Source organism: Bombus bifarius, unplaced genomic scaffold, assembly GCF_011952205.1.
Source record: "Bombus bifarius isolate JDL3187 unplaced genomic scaffold, Bbif_JDL3187 scf7180000007973, whole genome shotgun sequence".
In the NCBI taxonomy this organism is placed as follows: Eukaryota; Metazoa; Arthropoda; class Insecta; order Hymenoptera; family Apidae; genus Bombus; species Bombus bifarius.
The window spans coordinates 6,669,314-6,681,383 of NW_022884359.1; the positions used below are offsets into that span (position 1 = coordinate 6,669,314).

The 12,070-nt window shown below is 36.9% G+C and overlaps 1 protein-coding gene across 3 annotated transcripts in view; it reads right to left on the reverse strand.

Moving 5' to 3' along the window:
* Nucleotides 1-12,070, reverse strand: part of LOC117216001 (protein slit) — a 630,281-nt gene that overhangs the window by 207,395 nt on the left and 410,816 nt on the right. The window lies entirely within an intron of this gene.

Consider the following 12,070-nt stretch of genomic DNA (forward strand, 5'->3'; position numbering starts at 1 on the left):
GTTATTATATTTTTTCTCGTGGTCTTCGTATTAAAGAAATTACAGTGTTAATAGAGAAAGGTTCGAAAAGTAAAAATACCTATATGTCGGAATTATAAACACGATAAGTGCATTCTAAGCTTTTATGTTTCTTTATTTACGTAAAAATTTCACCAAGTGAAGAAATCAACTTGTTTCGCCCTCAATTCCATTCGTTTGCCTCGAACCATCGAATTTTCAGCAAAAAATCGATATACCGCGGTACCAGCCATCAAATTGACAAACATCTCCTTTAAACTCGACGATACAACAAACTACACGAAGTAATATTCCAGCAAGTAGACAGCTACGATAAATAATTCCCCAATATTTCCGTGCGGACCGTTCAGACTTTCCCGAGGACGCAACATCGTCGCGATGAAAATCGTCCGCGCGTAAATCACGTCGCCATCATAATTTCAACGAGTCGTCTCCTTAATTCGCCGATGCTCGAATTACGGTTACCCATGGAACGGAGCTTTCACCGCCGCCGTGCACGCTGAAAAAGGGATGAGAGAAAAAAAACGGATGGGGAAAAAAAGGAAGAACGGGACGAAAAAAAAATTGCGAGTGATTTATTCGTCGCGAGGCGGTCCGTCGAACGGAAGTGGCGCGGGATTTATGGGCAGGCCACTTCCGACTAGATTTTATCGTTTATCAATAACGCCCGAATAAAAGTAATACTCCGACCGGCGGGCCACGACAAATGGATATTTCGTGAAGTGTGTTACAGGGAGTCGTCGACGGAATAATACGTCGACGAACGCTAGAGAAACTCGTCGAATACCCAACCCTTTTGTATCGTTCCAGACGCCGCATCGATTCTTCGACTCTCGAATGCACCGACTGAAGAATGATATCTGCTCCCTTATTATCGAATATTGTCGCTCGTCTGGAGCATTGTTCCTTTGTTGCAGCGTTCACCGTCGACGCGTATTGGGACGTTTTACGAGTAGCGAGGCGATTATTGGTGAATTCGCCGAGCTCCACAGGCTTTGAGTTCAAGCTCGTTGCAAAGCTTTCCATCTAGTTTCGTTATCATTAACAGCCGTTCTTCTCTCACCTTTTATAATGGTCCCTTTCTAATTCTTTTTCTTTTTTTTCTAGACTGATTTGGGTAATTTCTTCACGTAATACGAATCATTTGAAGAGTTCCCGAAATGAAATACGGATAACAATTTTAATTTGTGGTTAAATTGATAGCCATATTCGATAGTTAGTAACGATCGTATCAATTTAGCATCGCTTCGGAAGTACTTTAAGAATTAAGAAATTATCTCAATAAATTTATCTTTCTTTTCTTAGCAAATTCCTTATTGAAAAGGAAAATTTCTTTCAGAAAATTGAAACCAAATACAGAAAATCGTTGATAAATATTTGACAAACTAGAGTTTGGTAATAATATTTTGAATTACCGTTAATCTAAGCGTATTAATATCATGGAAGATTATACTGAAAAATAAGAACAATTTCGTTGTAAGAAAATTTCAAATCAGCCATATTTTCTTTTTTTTTATTTTCAACTGTGGACAGTAAAGTGTCTAACAACAGTTACACTGTAAAATAAAGTCTGTCTGTCTAAGCTAATTGAAGAGAATTTCGATTCCACTGTTGGCTTTAAAAACAAATGTATAAACACGTAAACGTCATTCGGTGTGGAAGTATTAGCGCGATAATACAGCCAAGAAAACGTAGAGTTAACCTAAATGTCTATTATTCCACAGGGTACTTATAAATGTGAGGCTATTTTGTCACAGCGCGATTAAACACTCCGGAATAATCAAGGAACGTGACTAATTTAATGTTTCTACTCCGTAGTACTGCATCAGCATAATTCAAGTGCAAGAGTGTCGCGGAAAATGAAATTTTATCTTCATACGAAATACCTCCGGGCATCCCTCCACTTTATTTCATTTAAATATACATTATAAAATGCCGCAGAATATCGGCATGCTCCTTTTTTCTTTTCTTCTTCTTCTCGAACGAGCGTTCCGAGCAGATGGAAATTCTACGAGTTTACAAAGTAGCTGCGATAAATTGCAGCGACGATAAAATTGAAATGGAATCGCGATTCAATGGTACCATTCCGCACACGGGCGGTTCTAAAAATGCTAACGAAAGACGCATACGAGAATCAAGAGGTATCCTTACGGAATAAATCCGAACAATTCGAAGCAGATTCATCTGATATAAATCTATTTGCCGATTCGATGTCAACGTAGTCAAGAATATTGAATCGTCATAAAAAAAATCGTGAACTGTCGTCGGCTGTTTACGAAATAATGTTCGTTTGTATTATTCGTTTAGACAAGAAATGATAACAGTGGACAAACTTTGCTACATACAATTATACAAGGTTTCCCAGGGCTTAACAGCCAAACTTCGTAGTTATACTCTATTAGTATAATCGAGCAAAGGATGTTATATAATCCATTTGAAGCTCTATTAAAAAGTTATAATAAAAATACGAAATACAGAGAAAACAATACTTTGGTCCATAATTCATAAGAAAAACATTCGTATATGTTGCTTGAATGACTTGTGATAAGTAAGACAGATTTTTAATAAATGCACAGAAAAGACTTCAAATCCAAGATGTGAATACGTAATACTTAAAAAAAGATATCTATATATGTATTTAATAATGCTTGATGCATTTCAATACTCCTTTATATTCGTGTGGATTTAAAACTTTACTGGTTAAAAATGAAATAGAGTAACATCACGATATTTGCACATAATTTTAGATCAGTCGTGTACAATAAAAAAAATACAGGTTATTTAATTACTATGAAAAGTGGTTGCCACAAAACTAAAAAAAAATATTATAAAAATCTGTTATAAATGAGCCAACATTCACGTTCAATGCGAACCAGGTCGATTAACGAAGAAATATAATTTTGGAGTAAAGTTTGGTCGTTAATTAAAATTAAGCAGCAGCTATTTCGCGGAATATCCATAAACGCTATTTAATATATGGCCCGGTCGTCTTTTTATTGGTCGCCGTTTATTTTTTGGAACGCCACTTCTTGGTCGTAATTTGCGTAGCTGCAGTGCAAAAGAAGACGCCTTGCTGCCTCTTAATGACCCGAGCTCGTGACGAAATTAAGGTTGGAATACCGTGAGACGCCACTTTCTAATCCCGCAAAGTGCACGGCCGCGATAAATTAATATTTCCGGGAAGAAACATCGAGGCCGTTTTGATCGATCGCAAGTCATTTCGGAAAGTACGCGGGCAACTGCACCGGAAGGAACCACCGAGCCGAGCTGCAAGTTTCTTCGAAGTCTGGCAGGACTTCATTAACGAGATGCGCTAAACGTTCTCGTCGAGAAACCTCTCCAATCCTTTCTTTGTGGTTCTAAGATATTAAGGCCTGTGTTGGACGGAACATTCCTCCATGAAGCGTTTTACCATAATAGTAGCCAGTGGAATACCAAATATTGAAATATCTTCAATCACGCGATAGTTAATTAATACGTAATGCATTCGATTGGTTTGAAAAATTTGCAGCGTTTCTAAAAGCTAATATTAATGCTAACGACCGGTGCTGTATTAATGCATGGTTTGATTTGCAAATTTTTTCGATTGATTTATATTATTGGATTCTATTTTTGTACATTATTACATTATAATGGTACATATAGAATATTGTATTATAGTATATAGCATTGTTATAAAAAGTAATTTCAAAGATTTGTTTAATACTTTGCTAGTCATTACCTGTCTTTCATTTAGATTCAATAATTTGTTTGATGATGAAGTTTGAGAAATATGAAATATTTATTCTATTGTACACTACTATATATTTATACATCTACTGAGAAAAGAATTTTGTAAGTTAAAATGCAAGTCCAGATTATATCAAACAAACTATAATTGTAATAAAATGTCCAATTTCAGATCCAACAGTTATAACAATAACAAAATCATGATCAAATAGAGTAAAATATACATTATACGATATCATTTAATAGTCACTATATTTACACTATTTATTAAATATCAATTTTTTACATCATTTGTTAAACACTTTTATCTTGAATGATCACATTAAACAAGACATTATCTCTATACATATAAAAGCAGTTAATATGCATAAACAGTAAGAATTCACTATCATTGATGTCGCGAAATAACTCGTCCGAAACAAGCCTCAACGAATTATCTCAGACATAGATAACGAATTTGCGAATTGAAATATCACGGGATGTAAATGCTGCTCGTACAGTCGTGCACCGTGAAAGGATTTTAATTTCAGTCTTGATCGAGCCACGCGAGCATCTTGTACGTCCAACCCCGATAGCGATCTGATGAGAAAAATACAGCTGGCACAATGGAGACGGGCGCAATCTTAATGCGCGTATCACTTATCGCGTATCAGCTTACGTTCAAAAGACAGGACTTAATTAGATCCATCGAAAAGATAGCGACTCTCTCTCTCGCCGCTGAAAATGAAGGCCCGCTCGCACATGGGGAACGAAGCGTGGCCCCTCTGTTCCGTTAAGTCCCTTTCACACGAGATAGTTTGGATAAGTTTATTGTGTTAGGTGTCGCATCAATACGGTGTCGTGACACGTTGCAGATCGAATTAAGACTTCGTTAGAGACCAATCTTTAGTAAATAGTATAAATACTATGGTTAATAAATCTAAATCTATAACCCAGCTCGTACTTAAGTATAACTGATAACCCATCGTATTACTATCTCAAAAACACAATACTCAACTTGAAACTCTTTAACATTAATGAATATCCACATTGCTCATAAAACCTCATCGAACGCCATTAAAAAGCTCAATTGATCTGCTCTTAAGAGAAGTAAAGAAAAAGGGAGGACGGGCCAGGCACGATTATCGACAGAACGATCTTCGTTATGGATACTCGTCTGGACGTGTGCCTCGTAGTTTTATGATCTGTGTAATGCGCTGCAATGGGAATTAATGTCCTCGGTCCCGCGGCTCGATAAAATCATCTCGCGAAACACGTACGCCGGGGCACTTTTATGTATATTCATCCGGCAAGGCACGGATCGCGTCGCGTCGTCGCCGTGGAAATCAACCGGTGATTTATGGTCCCCGACTCCCCTGGTCAGCATCTGGACACGCAGTAACTCGGTGGCGCTGTCGCTGCACCGAGAATTGCAGTAAAAAAATTTAAATGTTCCCTTGCACGCTTTACGACGGGGAAAGAGAGGAAAAGAAAAAGAAAGAAAGAGACAGGGTAGCACGCTCCGAAGAAATATTGTTCGAAAGTTTAATCTGATCCCTAGGAAACGTATTCCTGGGGCTAGTTCTGACCTTTCAGGATATTGTTACTAATCCACGATAATTATCGCGCGATGTTTCGCAACGGGCAGGGCGCTAATATTCTTTAGAGCTTGAGAACACGTGATCTCGATGGAGGTGTGCTAATTTTTATTTGCCCTCACGATAATGCGAGGTTTCACAGCGACGATTATTACGTGAGACGATAGATGGAAAGGTACAAAATTAAGCGACGCTTGTAATAAACGGCACCAGCCACCGATGTATTCATTAATGCACGATCAATGTATTTATTGATGTTCGAAAGAACGCGACGTGGACACTGGTCCGAATGATTAATGCATTTGTAAGTAGTCAACGTGATTGCTCTACCGATTAGCGTAATCGTTCAGGTATTAAATGCGTAATGTTTCGACTGTTTATTCTGTATACCGATATGAATGCACAACTGATCGTTGATGTTATTATGATGTTTATGGCCGGGAAAGATCCAACAGGCTGTTTAGTTCTTTTCGAAGTGATTTGAAGCATTTAGTGATATTCGAATCGTTCAATCTGTTTAAGGAATTAATTATAATATTGATTTTGAATTTATATCGGTTTCGTGATACGGACTAATTTCGTATGCTAATAACGTTTATAACTTTCGGTTGATAGAATCACCACGTTGACAAAATATTAATTAGAACGTTAATTAAAGGAAACAACTTTTAACTCGGAGGCGACCGTATAAAACAGTTATAATATTAATTAAGGTATTAATTAACGTTTGAATTTCGCGCCATGCTGATTTATTCTCGCATGACAAGCGTTAATTAATATCCTAATTAACATTCTGAAGTTTCCGCTCTCTAATTATCTTATGCGGTACTAATTAGTATTTCAATCTCGTCTTATCAATTATTCTAAGATACAAAATCTTCGTCTTGTTAATCAACCTTAACGATGATTAGAATATTAATGAGCACACGTCCTTTAGAAACAGTTGAACGTTATTCAATAACCTATTACATTCTTCCAAATCTTACTGTTGTAGCTCGTTAACTAACGCGTTGTCGAAATCTTCCATATTCTTACGTTGTCAACAGCCTCCAAATATTAAGTTGCCAATGAACATGACTATTTACAAATTGAACAAACTTCGGAATATTTCTTAATCATTTCGTGGAGCCTTTAGTAAAAAATAAATCAGTCTACTCTTCATAATCTCGCCATTGCAACTCGCTGATCGATACTTTAAAAAGTTTTAAAAATTTCCGCTTAATCAATAGACTCTAACGACAGCGAATGAATAGCTACACTATCTTCACTAACCGTTGAGAAGCTTAACCAGCGAGTTACATCGATCATCGTACCAGTCACCGTCTCGACTCACTCCGAAATCACTTTAAACATTCACCACTTCGTTCGAACCAATTTTTTCTTCACCCTCGATAAGTTTCCCTCTTCCAGCCCCTTCGTAAAGAAACATGGTTGGCAGTCGGTCAGCCAGCCACGACAAACGAGAGCCTCGAGCCAACGTGGACGAGTAGCTCGGCTATTCCATCCTATAGATCAAGATCGTTGAATTATTTAAGCCACAGGGGGAGGACACGGATCATCGTGGTCACGCGATACACTCGACTCTTTCCATAGTGTATAGTGTATACTCTAGAACACGAGTCGGCGACTCGACCTCTTGAGTCGACCCCGATAATCCGCGACTTTCATACGGTAATTACGGAAATTCGCGAAGGCCAGGCGCCGTTGCACGACGCTTGGACTTTCTTTCACGTTGTAGACGCTGATGCATTCGACACTCGACCCCCATTCCTCAGTGGCCCTTTCGACAGTGCCGACCCACATTCACGAATTAGCGTGTTAAGCACGAAACCCGCCGCGAGGAATTTTTCGCCACGGACCCGCATTCATTTGCGATTTTTTTACGCGGCCCCACGACCCTTTCTTCCGGCTAATGAAGCGAACCCCTCGACTTCGCGGCCGGAACGCATAATGCGCTGCTTCGGAGGAAATGTGTCACGATAATTTGCTCTATCTCGACCAATCTTTTTTGAATATTCTTCTTTTGGGGTTCGTTTGGGAAGAATAATGGAGTCGTGGTTTGGCATAATGATTTTTAAACGAAAATTATGTTAGGTATTGTAAGATTCAGAATTTTTAACGATTTTGACAGTTTTCTTCTCGTTAATATATTTTCTCGCTGGAAGACAACAACTTTAGAGTGAAAATAGCGTTGCGAGTGACACAATTCAGATCAAAGCTCGATACCTTCAAAATAAGAAATCAACAGAAAAGTCGATAACCAACTTAAATAAAGAGTAACAAAAGAATAAGGAACAGTAAAAACTGAGGTAAAAAGGAGTAATCCTCCGCTATTTTCTTTGTGCCGGGTAATAAAGTTTGGAGGGTTAATAGTCAATAGAACGAAGCAACTGCGCTGTCTCGTTGACAAGTACATCGCGGTTCGTCAACGTTTTTAACGAAACGTACGTGCCTGGTTCTGTGGCAGAGACTCTTAATTATTAATCGGACCGTGGCCTCAAAAGCTCCAAAAGGTGTCTATAACATCGCCCCTGACAAAAATATCGGCGTTTGTTCTTGCACCAAGGAGATTTGAAAACCGGTTGAAAATATCGACGGTCTTCAGAGGCAATCTACCGAATGGAAAGTAAGATTTCACGGTTTTCCTATCGCGAGCGTTTCCTCTGGCCGACAGGATGCGCGAATACTTCTTATAAATCGAACGAAATCCGATTAGCCTTTCTCTGGGCTACTCCTCTTCTTCGTGGAATCGGAGCTGTCGATTCTTCTTTTTGCTCGCGTTTCATCCGAACGTCGGTGTTTCTCCCTGAAAGAGCGTAGATTCTTTCGTTCTTCGTGGGAGTAATTGTCGATCGGCTTTACGAAAATAGAAACTGATATTCTTCTTCTACGATTTTTTAATTTTGAAACGAGGTTACAGTTCGAGTTTGGGATCTTTCACGTTCGATTTTGTGATAGAATAATGAAGATTTGCTCTAATAGAAGTTAGTTACACTATTGAAAAAAAGTGTGAGATCATTATGAATTTTACAGAATTTCACAATTTAGAGAAAACTCGGATTAAGGTTTCGGGTTAGGTTAGAAAATTTTTTCATGAAAGATCTATCGAGATAAAGAAGATTACTGTTATTAGAAATGCTTTATTCTAAATATTCTTTAATATAAATTTTTCCATTGTTATTATTAATTAAACATTAGCAGGAGATCCAGTACTGAATTGAGAAAATGATTCCAACAATTTTATTTGAATTAAACAAATTATGGATATCTATAGAGCCGATTTCTAATTAATAAGAGAATAAGCAAAAAATTTAGTACAGGTACAATTGATAAAGTGATTCCAAATTCTCGGCTGTATACCTACAATCTACATATGTATCTATATTATTTGGATTAGAGTTTAGACAAGTTAGCAAACTACGCGACTATGTTTCTAGAATTTAGATTAAATCGAACTTGGGCCTAGTTAGATTTTGAGTTAAATGTTGGTTTCGAATTTTATGGCTGTATGATTCATACTAATGTCAATTGTAAACGATATCTAGATTAAATCTACATTAAGTAGAACTAGGATCAATATGCATCCAGCTTTACCGAGTCAAGCTTTCAAAAGTACTTACAAATTAGAGTTTCAAAAGTTTTAATCTGGTTCCGACTTGTATGTAGCTTTAATGGTTTATACGCGATACATGTATCAAAACTGTGAAATTTTATCTACGTTTCATCTATAATTAAATTAACTTCTACTTTTATAGAGTTTATGTGTTTTGAATGTGCATCTTCAAAGAGAACTTTACCATGTTTTTAAAAAGAGTAGAAATTTTATAAAAAAAAAAAAAAAAAAGAAAATAGCGGAAAAAGACAATTATGATGCATAAAACTAGTAGTTTATAACAGTTCTACTTTATGTAGGCTGTATGTGAGTGAACTAGATTAACGTGTTCTTGATAATTCATGTCAATTAGCTCACAAAGTGAAATTTCCTATTTGAAATTCTGTTAGTCGATATCAGATTGTAAATATAGCTACAAGCTGGCAAGTACTTCGTAAGATAAAATGTCTCGCGATATGTACATTATTTGTTGTACATTATTACCTTGCGGTAAAGTAAGGTAAAACTTGAACCATTTTGGTGAACATTTTTTTTTCAAGTGAACGATATTACATTTCGAAAATGAATGCACCCTTTGTCCCAAAAATACATAAAATTCGTAAGTGAATGATGAAATACTTCAAAATAATATTGGAAGATTAATATATTACAAATATTAAATTATATTACGAAATGGTCCTAGATCCATTTGGAATTTAACAATACGCAAAGCATATTCGAGAAGCTTGTAAAAGAGCATGATATCCATTCACAATTGTCGATATTGTTATCTCTACGGGAGAGTGGTCTACAATTTACGATACCATCAAGTTGTTTCTCTGCGATCTTCCCACAGCACCGGTTACGTGGACACTGCAAGTGGAGAAATTGTCGCGGTGCCATTTCGAATTATCATTTTACACTCGTCGCGTTTCTATATAACACAGACCTCTTTTACCGTTACCGGCAGCCATCGACGATGGTGTTTTATGTTTCGCTGCACGTCACCGTGCGGCTTACGGGCGAATGTAAACCTCGTGGTGTACGTATTCCCGATAACGTTACGTTTCTTGCGTCGAGACCGATATACATATACGCTCGAGCCACTTGTTCCATCATACGAATTCGTCTGAAAACTTCGAAAGCCACCATCGTCTCGCAGCCAGAATTTTATTCGCCAACGACGATCAAAATCGAAACGATATCTCGATGGGCGAATGGGCTCGCGACATCTGTCACAGCAGTCAACATTTCTGTTTCGTTAAACATGATGTGTGCAAGATGCACGGTTAATTGAGATTGTAATTTTTAGTGTTGTTAATGGAGAATATTTATATTTTTTGAGGAGTCCTGGAATAACTTGTTCCGAATTTTATTGGGTTGTCCGAAAAGTTTTTTTCGTTTCATAAGGTGATAATAGATGAACAACAATTTCTGTTTCATATTGTTTTATTGAATTAGCTATGATCCATTTCGTTCCATTTCTATTATTGCATTCGTGCATAATTCAATAAACTAATATAAAACAACATTGTGTGTCTATTATTTTCTTATAAAACGAAGGAAATTTTTCGGACAACCTAATATATATTTTGCTCTGAGAGCCGTAACAGATTGGAATGTACTATAACCGTAACATTTAAGTTTTGACGATGACTTCTTTAACTGAATTTTAGCTTTAACTTGAAATTTAGCTTTTTAATCGTTTAAAAAAAAATCTAGGACATGAAGTTAGTACAATTGAGTATTTTTAATACCTATCCTTCAGCTGTGCAGTAGTTATTTTCATATATTATCCCATAAATATGGAGCATTCCTAAGAGTATTAAGATTTTGCAGAAATGTTACTCCCGCGTGACAATCGGATATTTCGCGAAACTTCCCCTCTTTTGTAAAATAATCAGAAGAAATATTATTACTCTTTTCTCTCTTAACAATGACAATTTCTCGAGTATTAAAGCGAATCACTTCGAACTGCAGGTTTTCATTAAAATTCCAAACAACGTTCTAGAAATTATATTTTCATCAACAGACCAAGCAAAGACGCGCGAATACCTCGGTTCTTTAATTCCGAGACTTTAACGCGACAATTAGACAAAAACGGTACACAAAGCTCCGAGGCGAGCGTAAAACAAAAACAACGACGTCGATGAAGCCGGCCTCGACGACGAAGGAATTAAAACGGAGAAATAAACGAACGAATAGGAAAAGGAAAGAATAAAAAAAAAGGCAGAAAAAAGACGAAGCAAGAACGACAACGGGGCGAAAGAATAGAAGAATTAATAGAGGCTCCTTCCTCCGTAAATTTTTCCATAGTTCAGGGGATGAACGTCGAACTCTACGGTCCGGTTCTCAATTTACATTCCGGACAAATCCAATTTCGTGCGAACAAAACTGACGCGCGAGCGAAGAACGGTCAGCCCATTTTCTCTCTTACGACTCGCTGCTGTCGGTAATTGTTCCAGTCACGCGGTTGGTACGTGATTATCGAAGCAAGTATGAAGTATCGAAGCCGATCTCGATAAAAGGGGAGACGCTGACCACTGACGAATGTCCAGCACGACAGACAAGCTCTAGCAGAGTAAACTGTTTCAACATGTCGTGCGGATCGAGGCTATTGTTTGTTGGAAAGAGGGAACAAGTGTAAATGTTTTGAAAGTTTGAAAAGAATTTCGTTAGTACGAAGATTGTTCGAGCGTGTTCGAATATTAGAAAGATTCAACCAGAAGATCGAAGCTAAATGATGGACAATATGAGAGATATAATCACTTGAGAGGCTTGAATTAAGGTTTCATTTAACTTTAAACGTTAAAATATCTAGACTATAATTAAAGTTTCATAAAAAAACGGAGGATTAATTATACATTTAACTATAAGTAAATACGATATATAAATAATATAAAATAATACAGATCAGATCATGAAACGCATTTAAACAGTAATAGAAATAAAAATTGAACGATAAGAAATAAAAGAGAAAGTCCCTCAACCGAGGAAGAAAGAAATTATGGAGATATTAATATAGTATGAATGATAGTATGAATAAGATCAAATTATTTTAGAATCTGCTAGATCAAGAATTTTGACTGGTAGATATTACTATTATGAGAACATATCTAGTTATTTGAGAAATTAGAACGTGTTAAAACGTATC